Genomic DNA, 15,392 nt, shown 5'->3' with positions numbered 1-15,392 from the left:
GTCTCCCGGGGTATGTACAGTTGTACTTTAATTGTGATTTGAATGGTACATTTCCTCTGCCCACCTCTCCTCCTGCCTGCTTCATCTCTCGCTGTGTGGACCATCGCTGTGTGGACCATTCTGTTGGAAACAGCACTTTGGGGCAATGTTGTACTGTGTGAGTGAATTCCCACCTTAACGATTTTGTTTTTTTCAGCCCCATCCCTTTCTCTGCCACCCTCCCCTTGGATTTCTGCATTTTTTCTGCAGAAACGAAGTAACCAGACCTGGTACCCTGAGTCTCAACCCACTGTGGATGTGCTATTTAGCAAACACATTTGTTGTAATGTGTGTGTATATATAAATATATATATATAATGAATATATCAAGAGTATTTCTAAATAAAGTTTTACAAAGCAGCCTCCACTTGCTGTCTGCCTCTCTCCCACCTTGTCGCTCGGATCCATCACCATTTCATTCCTGGGTATTGCGGGGCAAGGATGCCAGGATGGCCCATCCCCAGCCATCAAAAGTCATAAACAGACAGCAAAAACCTTGCAAAAGGATCTGCAAATTTTTTTCTTGCTTGGCTCATGCTGTTCAGCCTGGGCTGGGCTTTTGCAGAGAGAGCAAGCAGGAGGAAGAGCGTGTGGGGCTGGCAGGAAGGAAGACGGGCAGTGAAGCAATCCCCCCGCCACAGGCAAGTGTTACCAGCTGCTGCCACGTTATCCCCAGCCCATTTTTTGCAGGTCCCCCAAAGGCTCCGATGGTCTCTTCCCCTCTGTCGGGGAGGGGGATGGTGCAGGAAGGGGGCTGCTGGGGGCAATGCTGCTTCCCCTTCACATGCCAGCAGTGTTCAGTCACGATTTAATAGGCAATGAGAGTAATTCCTCTTTTTTTTTTTAAAAAAAAAGAAGTTGTTATCACAGCCATGTGCACAAATACTTTAAAAAACGATTGAACTGGTAACATTAGTTAGGGCCTGTTTACAGGCTAAGTGGTCCATTGAACATGTGTGTTTTTATATATTTTATATATATAACTACAGCACCATCCTGCTGCTGGTGGCCAACACCATACCCATAGCATGGAGCAGGTGAACAGGGTGGCACCGTGGGTATTTTCTTGTCTTTAATTTCTATGATTTTCAGAGTCATTACCTGCTTAAACAGGGTCTTCTAGAGCATCCCTTGCTTTTTTAAAGCATCCCCCCAAAAGCCTAGCTGCTAACCCCCCAATACATCCAGCAGCCTGGCAGCCAATGCTTGCTCTTAAAGTTTCTGGGTGACATTTCCCTGTGGGTGAAAGAGGGGGACCCTTCTCAGGCTCCAGGCTCCAACCCAGGGTGTGCAGGGACCCCTGTCCAGGCACAGCCCCATGATAAGGACACGGGGGGGGGCCACCCCCAACCAGGCTGAGCAAAGCCCCCGCAGCCGCGGCAGGGCGGGTTTCCATCGTGGGTGCTGGGACAAGGCGTGGGGCAGCGTGTGGCTGCTGGATGTTTATCTGGGGTTGGGCGATCACGGCTGTGCAGCTGGTTTAACCCCTGTCCCCTGTCCTGCTGCCAGCCCGGCGAGAGCTGATAGTTCACCCACCGTTTATCTCTCCCTCCCACCTCCCAGCCCTCTCCCTCCCTCCTTCCATTGCCAGGACAATTGTCCTTCCACCTCCCCCTTCTGCTTTTTTTCTTTCTTCACTTAAAGCATCCTTCATGGCCACGTGGCCTTTGCCACCAGCAAAGGGAAGACCATCCTCAAGGTAATGGTTTTAAACCACTCCCTGCACATACATATTTAACATATAGCTCTATAGTCTATAGAAAGGGTTGGGAGGGTGCCAATGCCACCCGCTCCACGGTGACATGGGCCAACGTGCATCATGCCTGATGGACCCTGGTGGTGGGGAGACCCTGGGAGCTGCTGTGCTGGCACAGGCTCCAGGGACGTGTCCCCAGCTGGGTGGCTGGTGGCCCCATGGTGGCCGTACTGGAAGGAGCATCCTCCTCTCTGGAGCATCTGGACCTCGCTGCTGCTCGGCCACCAAGATGCAAATGTCACAGAAGGTAGCAGACATCATCTGACTTTTTTTTCTTTTTAAAAGTCTTTCCCACTCTTGTCTTCTGATGGAAACTTTCATTCATTTCCCATCAAATGGTATTTTTTTTTTTTTACAATCATGTTGCATTGCCAGTGGTGATGAGCACGGCTCTGTGGATTCAAATATATGGGGAAAAAACTCCAACCCAACCTGTTTTTTTTCCCTGTTTATGCAAAACAGAGAAGAAAGTTGGGAAAAGCACCTTAGGGTCCTGGTGTCCACTGCAGAAGTGATCGGCGCAGCGGAAGGGCGATAGCCTGGGTGTTGTGGGTGGCATTGCCCTCGGCTGGGACAGGGCTGGGGTTCATCTCTCACTGGTGGCATCACAAGGTGATGGGGCTTCTGGTCTGTCTCCTACTGCTGGAAATTTTCTGGCAAATAGCGGTTTCTTCACAAACTTGAAGCAGGTGAATTTAAAAGTGTTTTGTTCACCCACATTTCTAATGTGTTCCAGGAACCTGGTGACATGCAGGCTCCCGGTGGCAGAAAATTCCCCTTACCATTCCATGGATGACACTGGGGATTGAGAACAGAGGGGAAGTGACATTGAGATAAAACTGAATTTAAAAAAAAGAGGAGGTGGGAGGGATGCATATGTCCAACACAATGAAAGAAGAAACACAAAAAACCAAAATCAAGCCCAAAGTTTGGGCAGCTTTTATTTTCAAGCCTCATTATCTGGTTTTAATTACAGCCTTTCTGGCAAAGCCATGTTGAGGGCAGCCTGCACTGGCACCCTGGCCTGGGAACACCCCCGAAGCCAAGAGCAAGGACCTACTTCATTAAGGGCATTCCCACATTATTGAATTAAATATGCTCACAGAAACGACAAGACCCAAACATTCCCACCCTGGCAGACGATGAGAAAGCTTCGCCTCTTCGCTGTTACAGGCCAGCAACAACAGGAGGGAGTAATTTATGGCTCTCTGGGACTGCTCGATACGCTCCTCGTCCTGGGGCTCGTCCCCGACGTTCCCACTGCCGCACAAAGGCTGCAGCCGGCCAGCGGTGCCCAGGGGACACCGCGCTGTCACATGCGGCGCGGAGATGAGCAGCGAGCAGGATCCCCTTTCTCCTCCCAGCCCTTTTCTTCCTCTCTGGTCCTCCTGCCTCTCCTTTCGCCTTATTTCTTGCTCCCCATTTTTTTTCAGTTTCCATCTGAAAATTGGTGCTGGGGGAGCTGGGAGAGCTCCATGGCTCAGCAGGGCTGGGGGTGCATGGGAGAAGATGATGATGCTCTGAGACCCCAGGGGCTCAGGAGGGGGGACCCTCACTACTGATGGGGATGCAGGAAACCTCCCGTGGAGGGTCCAGCAGGCACTTTCAAACTTGTCCCCCTGGTAGACATTCCTTTTCCCCTGCTCTCAGAGCTATTCTCCGCCGCCCTGGTGACCTTTCCAGGGAACAATTTACTATTGTGTTTTGGTGAAGCCCGGCCTCTATTTTTACACTCTGTTTTGCTGATGTGGGTGCAGGGAGCGAGACGGGAATCCAGCAGGAAATGGGAGGGAGCGTCTGGAGCGCAGTTAAAACTGCCCCGGCACTTTGATGTGCCCGGCAAAGCCCAGCTGGCAGCACGTGGTGGGGCCAGGGGTTTCGCTCCTGGCCCATCCCTCTGGTAAATTGGTAAATCCCGCACGGCACCAGCTTAACCCAGCCGTGCCAAGGTGGCAATGAGTTCTGCAGCAAAGAGCTTTTGGCAAAGAGGCCAGCAAACCTGCAGTGGTACTGTGCTCCTTGGTGCGTGCACGGTGCAAAATGAAAGGCAGCTTTCTGCTGGCATTGTGTTGCTTAAGGGATACTGGAAACAAGGGGAGGGAGGTGACTTTCCGACTGGGCTGGGAGAGGTTTGGGGACTTGCCCAAGAGTGTCCGGGAAAGCCATGGCAGAGCATCCTGGGTTGCATCACATGAAATGAGCCGGTTGACAGCAGGCTGAGGCAACAGGTCTTTGCATGAGGTGCTGTCGAGCCGTGGTCCTCCCTGATGTGGGACCCTGAGCCAGGCTTGGGGCGAGTGAGCGGCTCCAAAAATGCCAAGCATCACAGCCTAGAGTGGCTAGGGGAGTGTGGCTGCCTGCGTGCCCTGTTCACCCCGTGTGTATGGCAGGGAACACCAGACCGTCCGACCCCGGAGGTTTAGCTGGGGAGAGGATGAAGCCCCAGGAAAGGGAGCGGGGCCAGCCCTGTCCCACAGCTGTCTTGCTTCCACCACCACCAGCACCCGCAGCACAGCCCCCAGGGCAGGAATAGCACCCTGCTGCCCCAGGGCTTGCCCAGAGCCCACCAAAACCAGCGGCAAGGTCCTCCCGCGTGTCTGAAGGGTCCAGCCACAGTCTCACCCACCGCCCATCCAAGGCTGCCTGGGAGGGCACGTGAGCAAGGGGACGCTTTGCAGCAGCTGTCCCATCTCCAGAGCACTTCGCTTGCATCCCACCAGCGATACATCCCTTCACGCGCTGCTGGAGCTGAAACGAAACACATCAACACCCTCCCAGTCGCGTGTCTTGAAACCATCCAGCAACGCAGCATCGCTCCTCCGAGCACCTGGTCTGCCCCGTCTCTGGGAATGGTGTTGAAATGGGAGCTGGAGGCCGGCCGCGGTGGCCCGGGGGGTGGCCGGAGCTGGTTCGCAGCGTGCCGCTGCGGGTGCTGTGGGTGGGAAGCTGCCGCTCGGGGTCGGGAGGGCTCTGTTTGTGCTCGGCGGGTGTGCACTTGGTGAACCAGTGCCCTGCGGCTGCTGGGCCAGGGAGCAGGCGAGGAACAAACCTGGCTGCGGCTCCAATATGGGGCATGACGGGAGGTGTGTTAGCAGTCACGCATCAGCATAGATGCTTGTGTGCAAAAGGAGTCACAAACGTACTCACACCCCACAAATACCTGTCCACGCATGAGCTCATGCACACGACAGGTAAGCGTGCACACCAACTTGCTCACAAATGCACAGCCCATGTGCGATGGTGCGAACACATTCACAAACGCACACACTCATTTTTGCATGTCCCACACCTGTGGGCACGTCCGTGGGTGCACCTCTGAGGCCATAGTCCTAAATACACATATTTGGATGGATGTGAACATGCAGTCCTGCATGTGTCTTCAAGCCACCCAAGCCCATGACACGCTCACACATGTGTGTCCCCTGCCCCCTGCGTGCTGCCCCGCTGCTTGTCCCCACCATATAAAACACCAGGATGGTTTTGCTTTTGGTTGCATCAGCAGAAATCACTCCCAAGGTTCTCCCTGCCTCCTCCTAGCAAACTCTGAGCTGCTTTTTCCCTTCTTCTAGGTCAGGCAGCACCAAACCATCCCAAGCAGGTACCGGATGCTTTTCCCAGGGTGTTTTTTAGGGTGGCAGGAACGGCTTGACCTCGCCCAGTGTGCCAGAGGCGACAGCCGTTGCTCGTATCTTGGCAGGCGCTGGGCGGGAGGGCTGTCTGCCTGGTCCCCAGGGGCCACCCTCCAGCTGGCTCCATCCCTGCTCCGAGCTCCCACTATCTCGCTGCACGCAGGCATGGTGGTGGCTGGGGATAAAGTCCCGCAGCCGCGCACACCCCCCGGCTGCCTGGCCAGACAGCACGAAGGGCGTGCGAGCAGGAGCATGTTTTGTCCCCTCCAACGGTGATATGGTCCCAAGGGTGGTGGCGTTGCCCCAGGGATGGTGACACCCATCACCACCACCCTGTGCGCTTGGGTCTGCTCTCCAGCAGGAGCTCGCAGTCGATGTCCCCACAGTGCCGTGGCCTGACGGGGGGTCCCCGGCCGGCCCGTCCCACACGGGTGACACGGGGGTCCCATCCTTGCCCCGTCACCGAGCCCACGCGGCCGCCTTCGGGCCAGGGCCTCCTTTGAACAGCTCTCGGGGAACCCCTTGTCGCAGATAAAGGGCAGATCAAAGCCGACCGCAGCACGAGCGCTTCCTGCCAGCGCAGCGCAGCGGAGCCGAAGCCGAAGCCGAAGCCGAAGCCGAAGCCGGAGCCGGAGCTGGAGCCGGAGCCGGAGCCGGAGCCGGCGGGGCCGCTGCCGCCCGCCCAGTCACCGCCGCCACCGCGGGCCCGCCCGCCCGCCCGCAGCCCGCCCGCAGCCCGCCGCGCCGCTCACGGCCGCCAGAGGGCGCCGCCCCGAGGCCCCGCCCTGCGGCCCCGCCCAGCCCCGCCTCCCCGCCCCGCCCCGCCCCGCGCGGCCCGGCGGGAGCGCAGCGGCGGGCGGGGGGAGAACGCCCGGCTTGGGGGGGTTTAAGGAAACTGGGTTTGTTAAGGGGCTTGATGTTTTCTTGGTGTTTTCCAAATAAAGTATGTTAAAGGCTGTCATTTCCCCTCTCCCTCTCCCTTTCCTTTTCCTTCTCCCTTTCCCTTTCCTTTTTCTTTTTCCCATTTTCCCGGTTTTGCTCCCTTCCCTTCCCTTCCCTTCCCTTCCCTTCCCTTCCCTTCCCTTCCCTTCCCTTCCCTTCCCTTCCCTTCCCTTCCCTTCCCTTCCCTTCCCTTCCCTTCCCTTCCCTTCCCTTCCCTTCCCTTCCCTTCCCTTCCCTTCCCTTCCCTTCCCTTCCCTTCCCTTCCCTTCCCTTCCCTTCCCTTCCCTTCCCTTCCCTTCCCTTCCCTTCCCTCCCCCCCTTCTCTCTCTCCTTTTCCCCCTCTTCCACCCACACTGATCAGCTCTCCAGGTCTTCATGGGGTTACCATAGACCGACAACTGTTATGTTAAAACCACTATATTTGAACACTGCAGCTATTTTCCTGCAGAGTTTGGTATTTTGGGGTCGGAAAGCATAGAGAAAATTTGGGATAGGTAGTGTTTCCCCCAGCTCAGCCAGGCCCTGGAGGTCTCAGTGCTGCCCTGCAAGTCCCCACTCCCTGGAACATGGAGGCGATGGGCTCTGTGCCTGTGGTCACCGGCTCCCCGCTGGGTCTGCCAGGGGAGCACAGGCTGCCAAGTCCCCTGGGATTTCGGCAGGGGCGAGGCGACCCTGCGAAGGCTCACGCTTCCCAGTGGGAGCACTGGTGGCTGTGCCAATGACCTGCTATTTATTGAGTTTTAATTAATAGCCTGCCCAGTCCTGGAAAGAGCCTCTCCTCTTCAATCCCAGGCAAAGGCATCTCTCAGGGGTCTTCACCTTTTGTCCTCAAAACCTATTCAGGGCTGGATTTGAGGGCAGCCTGTTCTCAGCTGCCGCGGCACAACGGCAAGGCTGAGCATTGTTCAGCCCTTTCCAACCCATCCCATCCCTCCCACGGGAGCCCTGGCTCCCTGTCCCCATCTCACAGTACTCAGCTTGGCTGCAGCAGCATCCCACCGGGGCCAGCAGTCTCCAAGGCTTCAGGAATGGGTTAAGGTTCCTGAAAAGCTCCCCCAGCTTCAATGCACCCTGAAAAATGCCTCTTTCACCCCTTGGACTCACATGAAATCCCTCCAGCCTTTCCATGTCCTTCCCACCCCCTTCCCCAGCAACAGAAGCCACTGGCCAGAGCAGAAGATGACGTGATTTTTCCCGTCTCCTCTGTTACCTGCATCTGTTTGGTTGGGTGGCAGCCAGAAAAGTGACTTCATACATTTGATTTTTTTTTCTCCCCTTTATTTTTCATTTTATTTTTCAACAAGCCCAATGCTTTCGCCTGTTGCAGAATTGAGGGTGAAGCATCCAGGCCAAATCCTGCCCCTGTGTTATGGTAATCGCGGCTGCCACCCAGCAGATGCAGCTCACTGAAATAATAAGGCTGTTTAACAGGCACAGAGGAGGAGAGGGGAGCTTTTGTTTGGCACTTGCCCGGGTTGGAGTACACTTGTAAAGCAACAACTGGAGCTCGTTGAAAAGAAGCAAAGGTTATTAGATGTTTCGCTCGCTGCCGATGGCCCCATTATTTTTTTCCCTTCGGATGCCAGGCAAAAGCTCTGGTGCTGAGAAGGAAGAGGAGAGAGATGCCACCTGAAAACGTGCTGATTTTGCTAATGAGCCTGGAAATAAATAGGGTTGGTGCCTGCTGGCAGGGCTCTGGCAGGTTGAACCCCACGGTTCATGGATGCTCAGGCTGGTCTCCTGTATTGGGGGTGCTCCTCACTCTGCCTGGGGTCCGTCCTTTGCCCCAGTAAGGCTACAGGGGCTGGAGGAAGGAAAGCACCTTCCTCAGGTGGTGCTGAGCCGGGGGGGTCCTACTGAAATCAGGCTCTTCTCTACCCATTGGGGACCCAGAGGGTCATGCAGGGGTGTCCTCTTCATGGGACATGGCCTTTCCTGATGCTCCTCTGCTTTCCAGGAGGTTGGGTCCTGCCTGTTGCCAGAGCAAAGCCGAGCAGGATTCAAGGGCACACTTAATTGTGCTCGGAGCTGTCAAAACGCAGGGCTCGTTACCGGAATGGAGACCCAGAATTTGTCAGGGCTTGGAGGGCAATGGATTGCTGATGGGGATGAAAGAAATTCAAGTGACTGCAGGAGCCAGGGTGACATAAAACCTCATCATTGAGGGTTATAATCCCATTTCAAAGTGTTACAGTTTTGGGTGGGATGATGGCAGAAGGTAGGTCTGGGTACCATGGGGTTTTTACCTTCCCCCACATAAATGGGCACAAGAAAATGATTAGGTAGGGTGGGAGTCTGTCCATCCGTCTCTCTACCTACCTATCTACCCCTATGTCTCAATGCATCTCTCTCCAGTCCCACCTTTGCTCTGAAAAAAACGCCAATCCCCTTCGGAAGCCAGGAAGAAATTCAATATATTCCCTCCCCAATTCAGGTAGCTCCCCATAAATCTTCCCAGCTTCAGTTTGGTCTCCTAGGACTCCCGGATCTGTTGGGAACCTATTTAATCAGCTGAGATGATCAGTGCTATTTGTTGCCCAAAGGCCCTTTGAACTCTTTGTCTCTTCGTTGAATGATGTTCGCGTCCCCCGAGGATTCAGCCAGACAGGCCCATTCTGCGTGACAGCTCGCAGGTTAATAACGCCAGGCGCTGGCAGCGCCCACCAAAGTGCGGCTGCAAGCCCAGGGTGCTGGGAAGAGTCACAGCCCCTCTGCCAAGCCCTTATCGCTGCATCTTCTCACGGCCCCTCGCTTGGCTCGCTGCAAAGCTCCATAAAACCATACCAAATTGCGAGCCCAGCACGAAGAGCATCCAGTCTGGTGCCAGGCGAAGAGAATTATAGCTCCTTTTGGGGAGGCTCAGCAATGGCTGGAGGAGGGTGTGTGAAATCACAGCCCCCCCATCCTGGGGGTGCAGGCTTGGGTTTTAGCATATTTCAGGGCATTTTAGGTTTTAGCTGACTGGGAATCAGCCTCACGATGCTGCCTTTTACTGATGGATGGTGGCTTCTGGGAGAGGTTTCCCATGCTGGTCCAGCCCTTGGCAGCAGGGGGCTCAGCATTGCTCAGGCTCCAGCCTCCAGGTAGCAAATCCAGAGCTGTCCAAATCAGTGGGACTCCTTCCACTGGCTTGGACCAGTTTTCAACCAGGGAAAAGCTGAAATGTCACCTTCAGTAGCCAGGTTTCTCCTCTCGGCTGTGTTGAAGTGGTAGTGGAGGTGGTTGCTCCCTGCCTCCCCAACAGCCTCCAAGCAACCCAACCTGATGAGAAACAGCCAGATCTTCACCTCACCTCCATCCAGCTCTGGCCCAAGGGGTTGGTGTTTCTCCTTCCAAAGGCTGCTGCTCTCCATAAACCACAACTTAGCATGGACCACCATCAAGACAGGCAAAGCAACCTAATCTACGAGCGCATTAGGGTGTCGGAAAACAATAATCCGAGAAGGAAACACATTATCTGGCCTTGTTACTTTACAGAGTAATTTAAATTAATTTTTCCCTAGAGTGGTTAGGGAGCACTGCAACTTGCCCTTGTCTATTCTCTCCAGCTAATGAAGCTTTACCAGCGACTGCTCGTGAATTCCTATTAAGACCTCATCTTAGAGGTTACAGGGCAAAGCAATTTCTGCTCCTGGGAAAGATGCCTATGAATTTGTAATTGTAAGTCCGTGTTTGATAGGGATTAGCATCTGAAAGGGGTAGAGTGGTGGGTAGCAGAGAAAACATTATTTCAATTAGCAGAAGAAAAGCAACTTAACATCTGATTATAGTTTACACTTTTAATTTTCTCCTATTCTGGCATCTGGAATAATTATTTCCTGAAACTATCCACCCTCACCAAGCCAGCCAACTCTTCCCTTCTCCTCCTCTTGGTCATCTTGGTTGAGATACACATGGAAGTGGTTGATGAGTTGGGTTTTTTCCTTTCCCTTCTTCTCCCAGGCAATAGCCAGACTCACCAAATCTGTGGCCAGAGAGGAAGATGCTGTACCAAGCCAGGCTGAAATGAGATGTGATGTTTCCTTTCATACCGAGGAGGTGGAGGATGAGGAGGATGGCGCTTTGCTCCACAGCCAGGCTTGTGGCCCGCAGTTTGGCACAGTGCTGGTGCCCAACTCTCCCAGGCAGAGCCCCAATGCCTAAAGCTTCTCTCTGTGTTCAGAAATTACTTCCAATCCCCCCCTTTCCTCCCACCCTGTAAAGGCAGGTGCCATTCGCTCTACAGGGCCTTGGCCCTTGCGCTAACCTGTGCTCCAGCTATTTTTTCTGGCTTCTTGGCCTCCTATTTCCTAATGACGATGCAATTAGTTTTCAGATGGGAGATTCCTCGTGAGAAGGCTTGTTGTTATTTCAGGAAGATCATGAAATCCATCCTTAATGAAAGGACAGGAGAAAACCCTTCCACCAAGTTACACTGAAGCCTAAGATTATCATTTTTATGGGCTTCCAATCTTTCCTGCCTCATGTCTTATCAGCGAATGCAGCTGGAGGCTTCAAAAACCCTCCCAGCTTGCTGCCGATTTTATGGGACGAAGATTAGAGATGATCGGATAGTAAATTATTCATTCCATTCGATATCGCTGGGCAGGAGGGAATATCCAGAGCGAAGTCAGCTCCCTTCTCCCTTTCTGAGCATCACGTATTGGGATCCCGGCTATCTGCCACTCCAGCAATGCAGCGGCACTTTTCCCTGTGCTCAGAGGTGATTAGGGGTGCAATATGCCCTCTGAACAGATGGGAAAGCAGAGGGAGAAGCACGGATGCAGGCTTATCCCCCAGCAATAAGGCAGGTGGAATTTCTTCTTTCTTATTTCAGGGATTTTTAGTTTGATTCCTCCCAGCCCAGGGCAAGGTGGGGCAGATCAGGTAGGTGTTTTCTCAGCCTAATTTTCCAAGGTTGCAGGGCCTGAGGCTGCTGTGAATGTGCTGTCAGACCCCTGGCAGCTATGGACCCCAGGGACAGAAGAGCAGGGAGCTCAGAGAGGGCAAATTCTGGCAGCTGTGTGCAAACAGGCAGCTGGATAGAGGAGAGAGCCCATTGCTGCCCTTAGATGTACGGAGCAGCAGCATCAGGCCCCAGCACAGACGGTGGCCAGTGTGAATGCGGCCCAGAGATCTGAGCCAAAAATCAACTGGTGTAAAAAACGTCATCTAGAGGGTCCCAGGAAATATGCTTGGGCTGTGGTGATGTTACTGAGCAGATCTCGAGGGAAAATGAAGGGCATACCTGGTGCCCGATGCTGGTGCCATATCTGGGACCCATCTCAGGTGGCTGCTGGGTACCAGCTCCCAGCGAGTGTCCTGCCAGGAACGGTCCTGACTGACACTGTCGGGGCATCCAGGCTGCCTGGGAGGAGAAGGGGAAAATCCACATCCTCCCCAAACGAGGGTCCAGAAGGATCACAGCCACCACCATGCCACCCCACTCTCCCTTCTGCTTACTCAAGGCTTGCAATTAGCATCAGCCCTGGGAGATTCACGAATGGTCTAATAAAATGTCTAATAAAATGCTGAGAGGTGTTTTTTTTTCTTGGCCCTGTGTGTCTGTGCAGGAGGGGAGCAAATGGCCCAGCTGAAGCCCTGGCTGGTGGGGGAGGACGGGGCCGGTGTGGGGCGATGCCCCATTGCCACACCATTGACACCAGGGTTTTCATCAGCACATAAACAAGAAAATACATTGCTGTTTAAAGGCATTTTTATAGAGGGGAAGTGGGGTACAGAGCTGTGATGGACAAAAAGCCTGAGAAGGGGCTGCCTTTTTCAGCTGCCGTTTATCCACACTGGCACACCGGGCCAAGAAAATGCCCTTTTCATAGCAGTTGTAGCTCCTGGCTCTCCCCCGGCAGCATCCATCCCAGGCAGGATTTGAAAGCCAGTGTCAGTGGGAAATGAGAGAATTCCGGGGCAAGCAAGGAATATCTGGGTTTGATGGCAAATGTCAAAAGAAACAAGCAATTAAAAATTGGGTTTGTGGTTGGTTTTTTTTTTCTTTTCTTTTTGGAGCAGCTATTGAAATGTAACAAATTCATCATTACTTTTTTTTTTTCTAGGAAAAATATAATCTTTTCTTTAGGGGATGTTTAGGCTTGCTCTCATATTTATTTTTATGGCTTTTTCTGAGAGTGGGGGAGGAGATGGAGAGGATGAAGGAGGGAAGGAAGGAGGGATGAAGGAAGGAAGGAACTGAAAGAGAAAGAAAAATAACCTCCATTAAAACACAGAGCCCCACAACGTTTTTCAAAGAGGAACTGGCATCTGTGCTCTGAGCCATATCACCCAGGAACACATTTTAGGCTCAGGAATGTTGCTTTGAGCAAATGTTAATTTTGGCTAAAAGTGACATATTTCTTAGGGGGAAAAAAACGCCAATTTTTGGAGGATATCAGCGTAAATCCTGAAATTCCAAGACTTACTTTGTGCAAGACTGGTTGTATTGGCAAATGCTTACGTGGGTCCCTGGGAGAGTGTGCTGGTTTTGGCTGGGATAGAGTTAATTTTCTTCATATTAGGTAGTATGGGGCTATGTTTTGGATTTGTGCTGGAATTGATAACGCAGGGGTGTTTTAGCTATTGCTGAGCAGCGCTTACACAGAGCCAAGGCCTTCACTGCCTCTCACAAGACCCCAGCAGCGAGTAGGCTGGGGGTGCACAAGAATTTGGGAGGGGACACAGCCGGGACGGCTGACCCCCACTGACCAAAGGGATATTCCAGACCATATGACGTCATGCTCAGCATTTAAAGCTGGGGGAAGAAGAAGGAAGGGGGGGATGTTCAGAGTTACGGCATTTTGTCTTCCCAAGTAACCGTTAGGTGTGATGGAGCCCTGCTTTCCTGGGGATGGCTGAACAACTGCCTGCCGATGGGAGGTGGTGAATGAATTCCTTGGTTTGCTTTGCTTGTGCACGTGACTTTTGCTTTCCCTATTAAACCGTTCTTATCTCAACCCACGAGTTTTACTTTTTTTCCGATTCTCCTCCCCATCCCACTGGGAGGTGGGAGGAGCGAGCGAGAGTTAGTTGCTGGCTGGGGTTAAACCACAACGGAGAGAACTGAGCTGGCTCTGGCTCCACGTGGGTTTGACTAAATGCTGCCAAGGTGATTTGCCTTTCTGTGCCTCAGTTTCCCTCACTCATAAAACGGACCTGTAGGGCTTTGACTCACCACAGCTGGGTGATGCTGAAGGCTTAAATGAGAGAGACAGCAACATTTCCAGTGCGCTGCAGCAGAAACACATAGCTTGTCATCTCTGCAGGTCCCAAGCCATGGCCAGAATGACAAAAGGAGAAACCGTATAGCAAATTATTTGCTGAAATTTTGGACTTTGCCCCTGCAAAAAGGCTGCTGCCATTACAGTGACTTGCTATTTTTCATTCCCTCAGGCCGATCCCAGGGATATGCAACCAAGCAGGGAGCTTGCGGCCACAAGAGCGCATACCTTCCTAATAGCTGCCTGGGGCTAAAGAAGATGCATTGGAGCACAGGGGAGCTTTGAGATAAGCAAACGAGCGATTCCCTGGCCTCATCAGCAAACCCCAAACAATTCAATTTCCTTAAATTTCTGCTAAATGTGGGAATGAGCAATGGTAAAGTGTTATTTGCTCCTCAGGAGGGAGCCAACAGCAAGACCCCTGTCTGGAAGGCACAGCAGCCCTGCCTTCATCTCGGGGTCTGGTTTGTCATGCCCTGTCCCCTCAACACACTGTAGGATATGGGTGGATCCTTGAGATATCCCTATCTTTGGAAAATCAGCCCAGGGTCCCTGGAGCTGGGCTGGGCAGAGCCCTGGGGTGAGAAGACAACCCGGCGTACATGTGGAGGAGGACCAGAAGGAACCCTGTGAGCAACCTTCTGCAGCCCGAGGCGTGACTGGGGGGTGCATAGCAATAGCAGAGAAATGTCTCAGCCCTTGAATTTTCCAAGGGCAGCAGCAGGACTGGCTTCTCTAGGACTTCTGATCTGCTGATAAAGCTTCCTGCTCTAAACAGCTGGGTGTTTTGCTGGGCTTTTGCTAAGAGACAAGCAATAAGCAGGCAGCAAAGATCGCAAGATTTGCCTGCTTTCCTGGATAGATAACATGGAATCAAGTCCTGGGAAACCCAAAGTTCACTCTCATTTTTATTTCTTCACAAGCTATTCCTTTTTCGCCGTAGCAGGATTAGATTGCTTTTATAGGGACTTATTATGGGCAGGTCCCTGTCGTGCCACTTCCTTGCTGGGTGCAGTGGGAGAGTCCCTGCCCCACGGAGTTTGTAAGCAAAAACTAGCAGGGTTGGGAATGCGATTATCCCACGTTGCAGGTGGGCATTTGGCCATGGAAAGGAATCTGGGAGACAGCCAGGAACTGGCCTTCAGTCTGGTAGAGCTCAAGCCAACTCTGGCTTGTTTTCAGGATAAATGATGTTATTCTAGATCCAGGGCAAAGAGAAGGGCATTCCTGCACCGGTGGGTATGTATTCCTGAGGGTGCTGCACATTCCTGAGCGTGGGTCCCTTGTGGGTGCCTGCATGGGACCCAGCACCCAGACGGGTTCCCTGGGGGGGGACACCGCCAGACCCCGAGGCCGGGAGCTCAGATGCTGCTGAGGGGGATGCTCAGCGGCCCTGCGGGGCTGGGCTTACAGAGATGCTACAACACACCATGAGAAGAGTGACGACGAAACCACTGGCTCACAATTTTAAAATTTCCTTCAGGAGTAGCTGGAGTTGTGCAGCTGTGAAGCCGAATAGCTTTTATTCTTCCTGCGGGGTGGGTTTGTCAGCCATCCAAACCCAGCATGGGCTGGGAAGCTGCTTAACTCGGGACCTGCAACCTTCCCCATCCTGCAGCATCTGCTGTGGGTCTTTGGATGTTTCTACCTCTTCTGGTGTCAAAGAAATTTTGGAAACAGCCCTGAAGGCTCAATAAAATGAATGCTATGTTTGCTTTGTTTAACAGTCTCTCCATTAAACAAGGCATTGGAGGGGGAAGGCATCGAGTCTGGTTTATTAAATGGATGTTTTTAAGCCACAAATGTGTTTTGCTGGGT

This window comes from Harpia harpyja, chromosome 11, assembly GCF_026419915.1.
Source record: "Harpia harpyja isolate bHarHar1 chromosome 11, bHarHar1 primary haplotype, whole genome shotgun sequence".
NCBI classification, from domain to species: Eukaryota; Metazoa; Chordata; class Aves; order Accipitriformes; family Accipitridae; genus Harpia; species Harpia harpyja.
The sequence above is the reverse complement of the archived record's forward strand: the minus strand, read 5'-3'. Positions refer to the sequence as shown.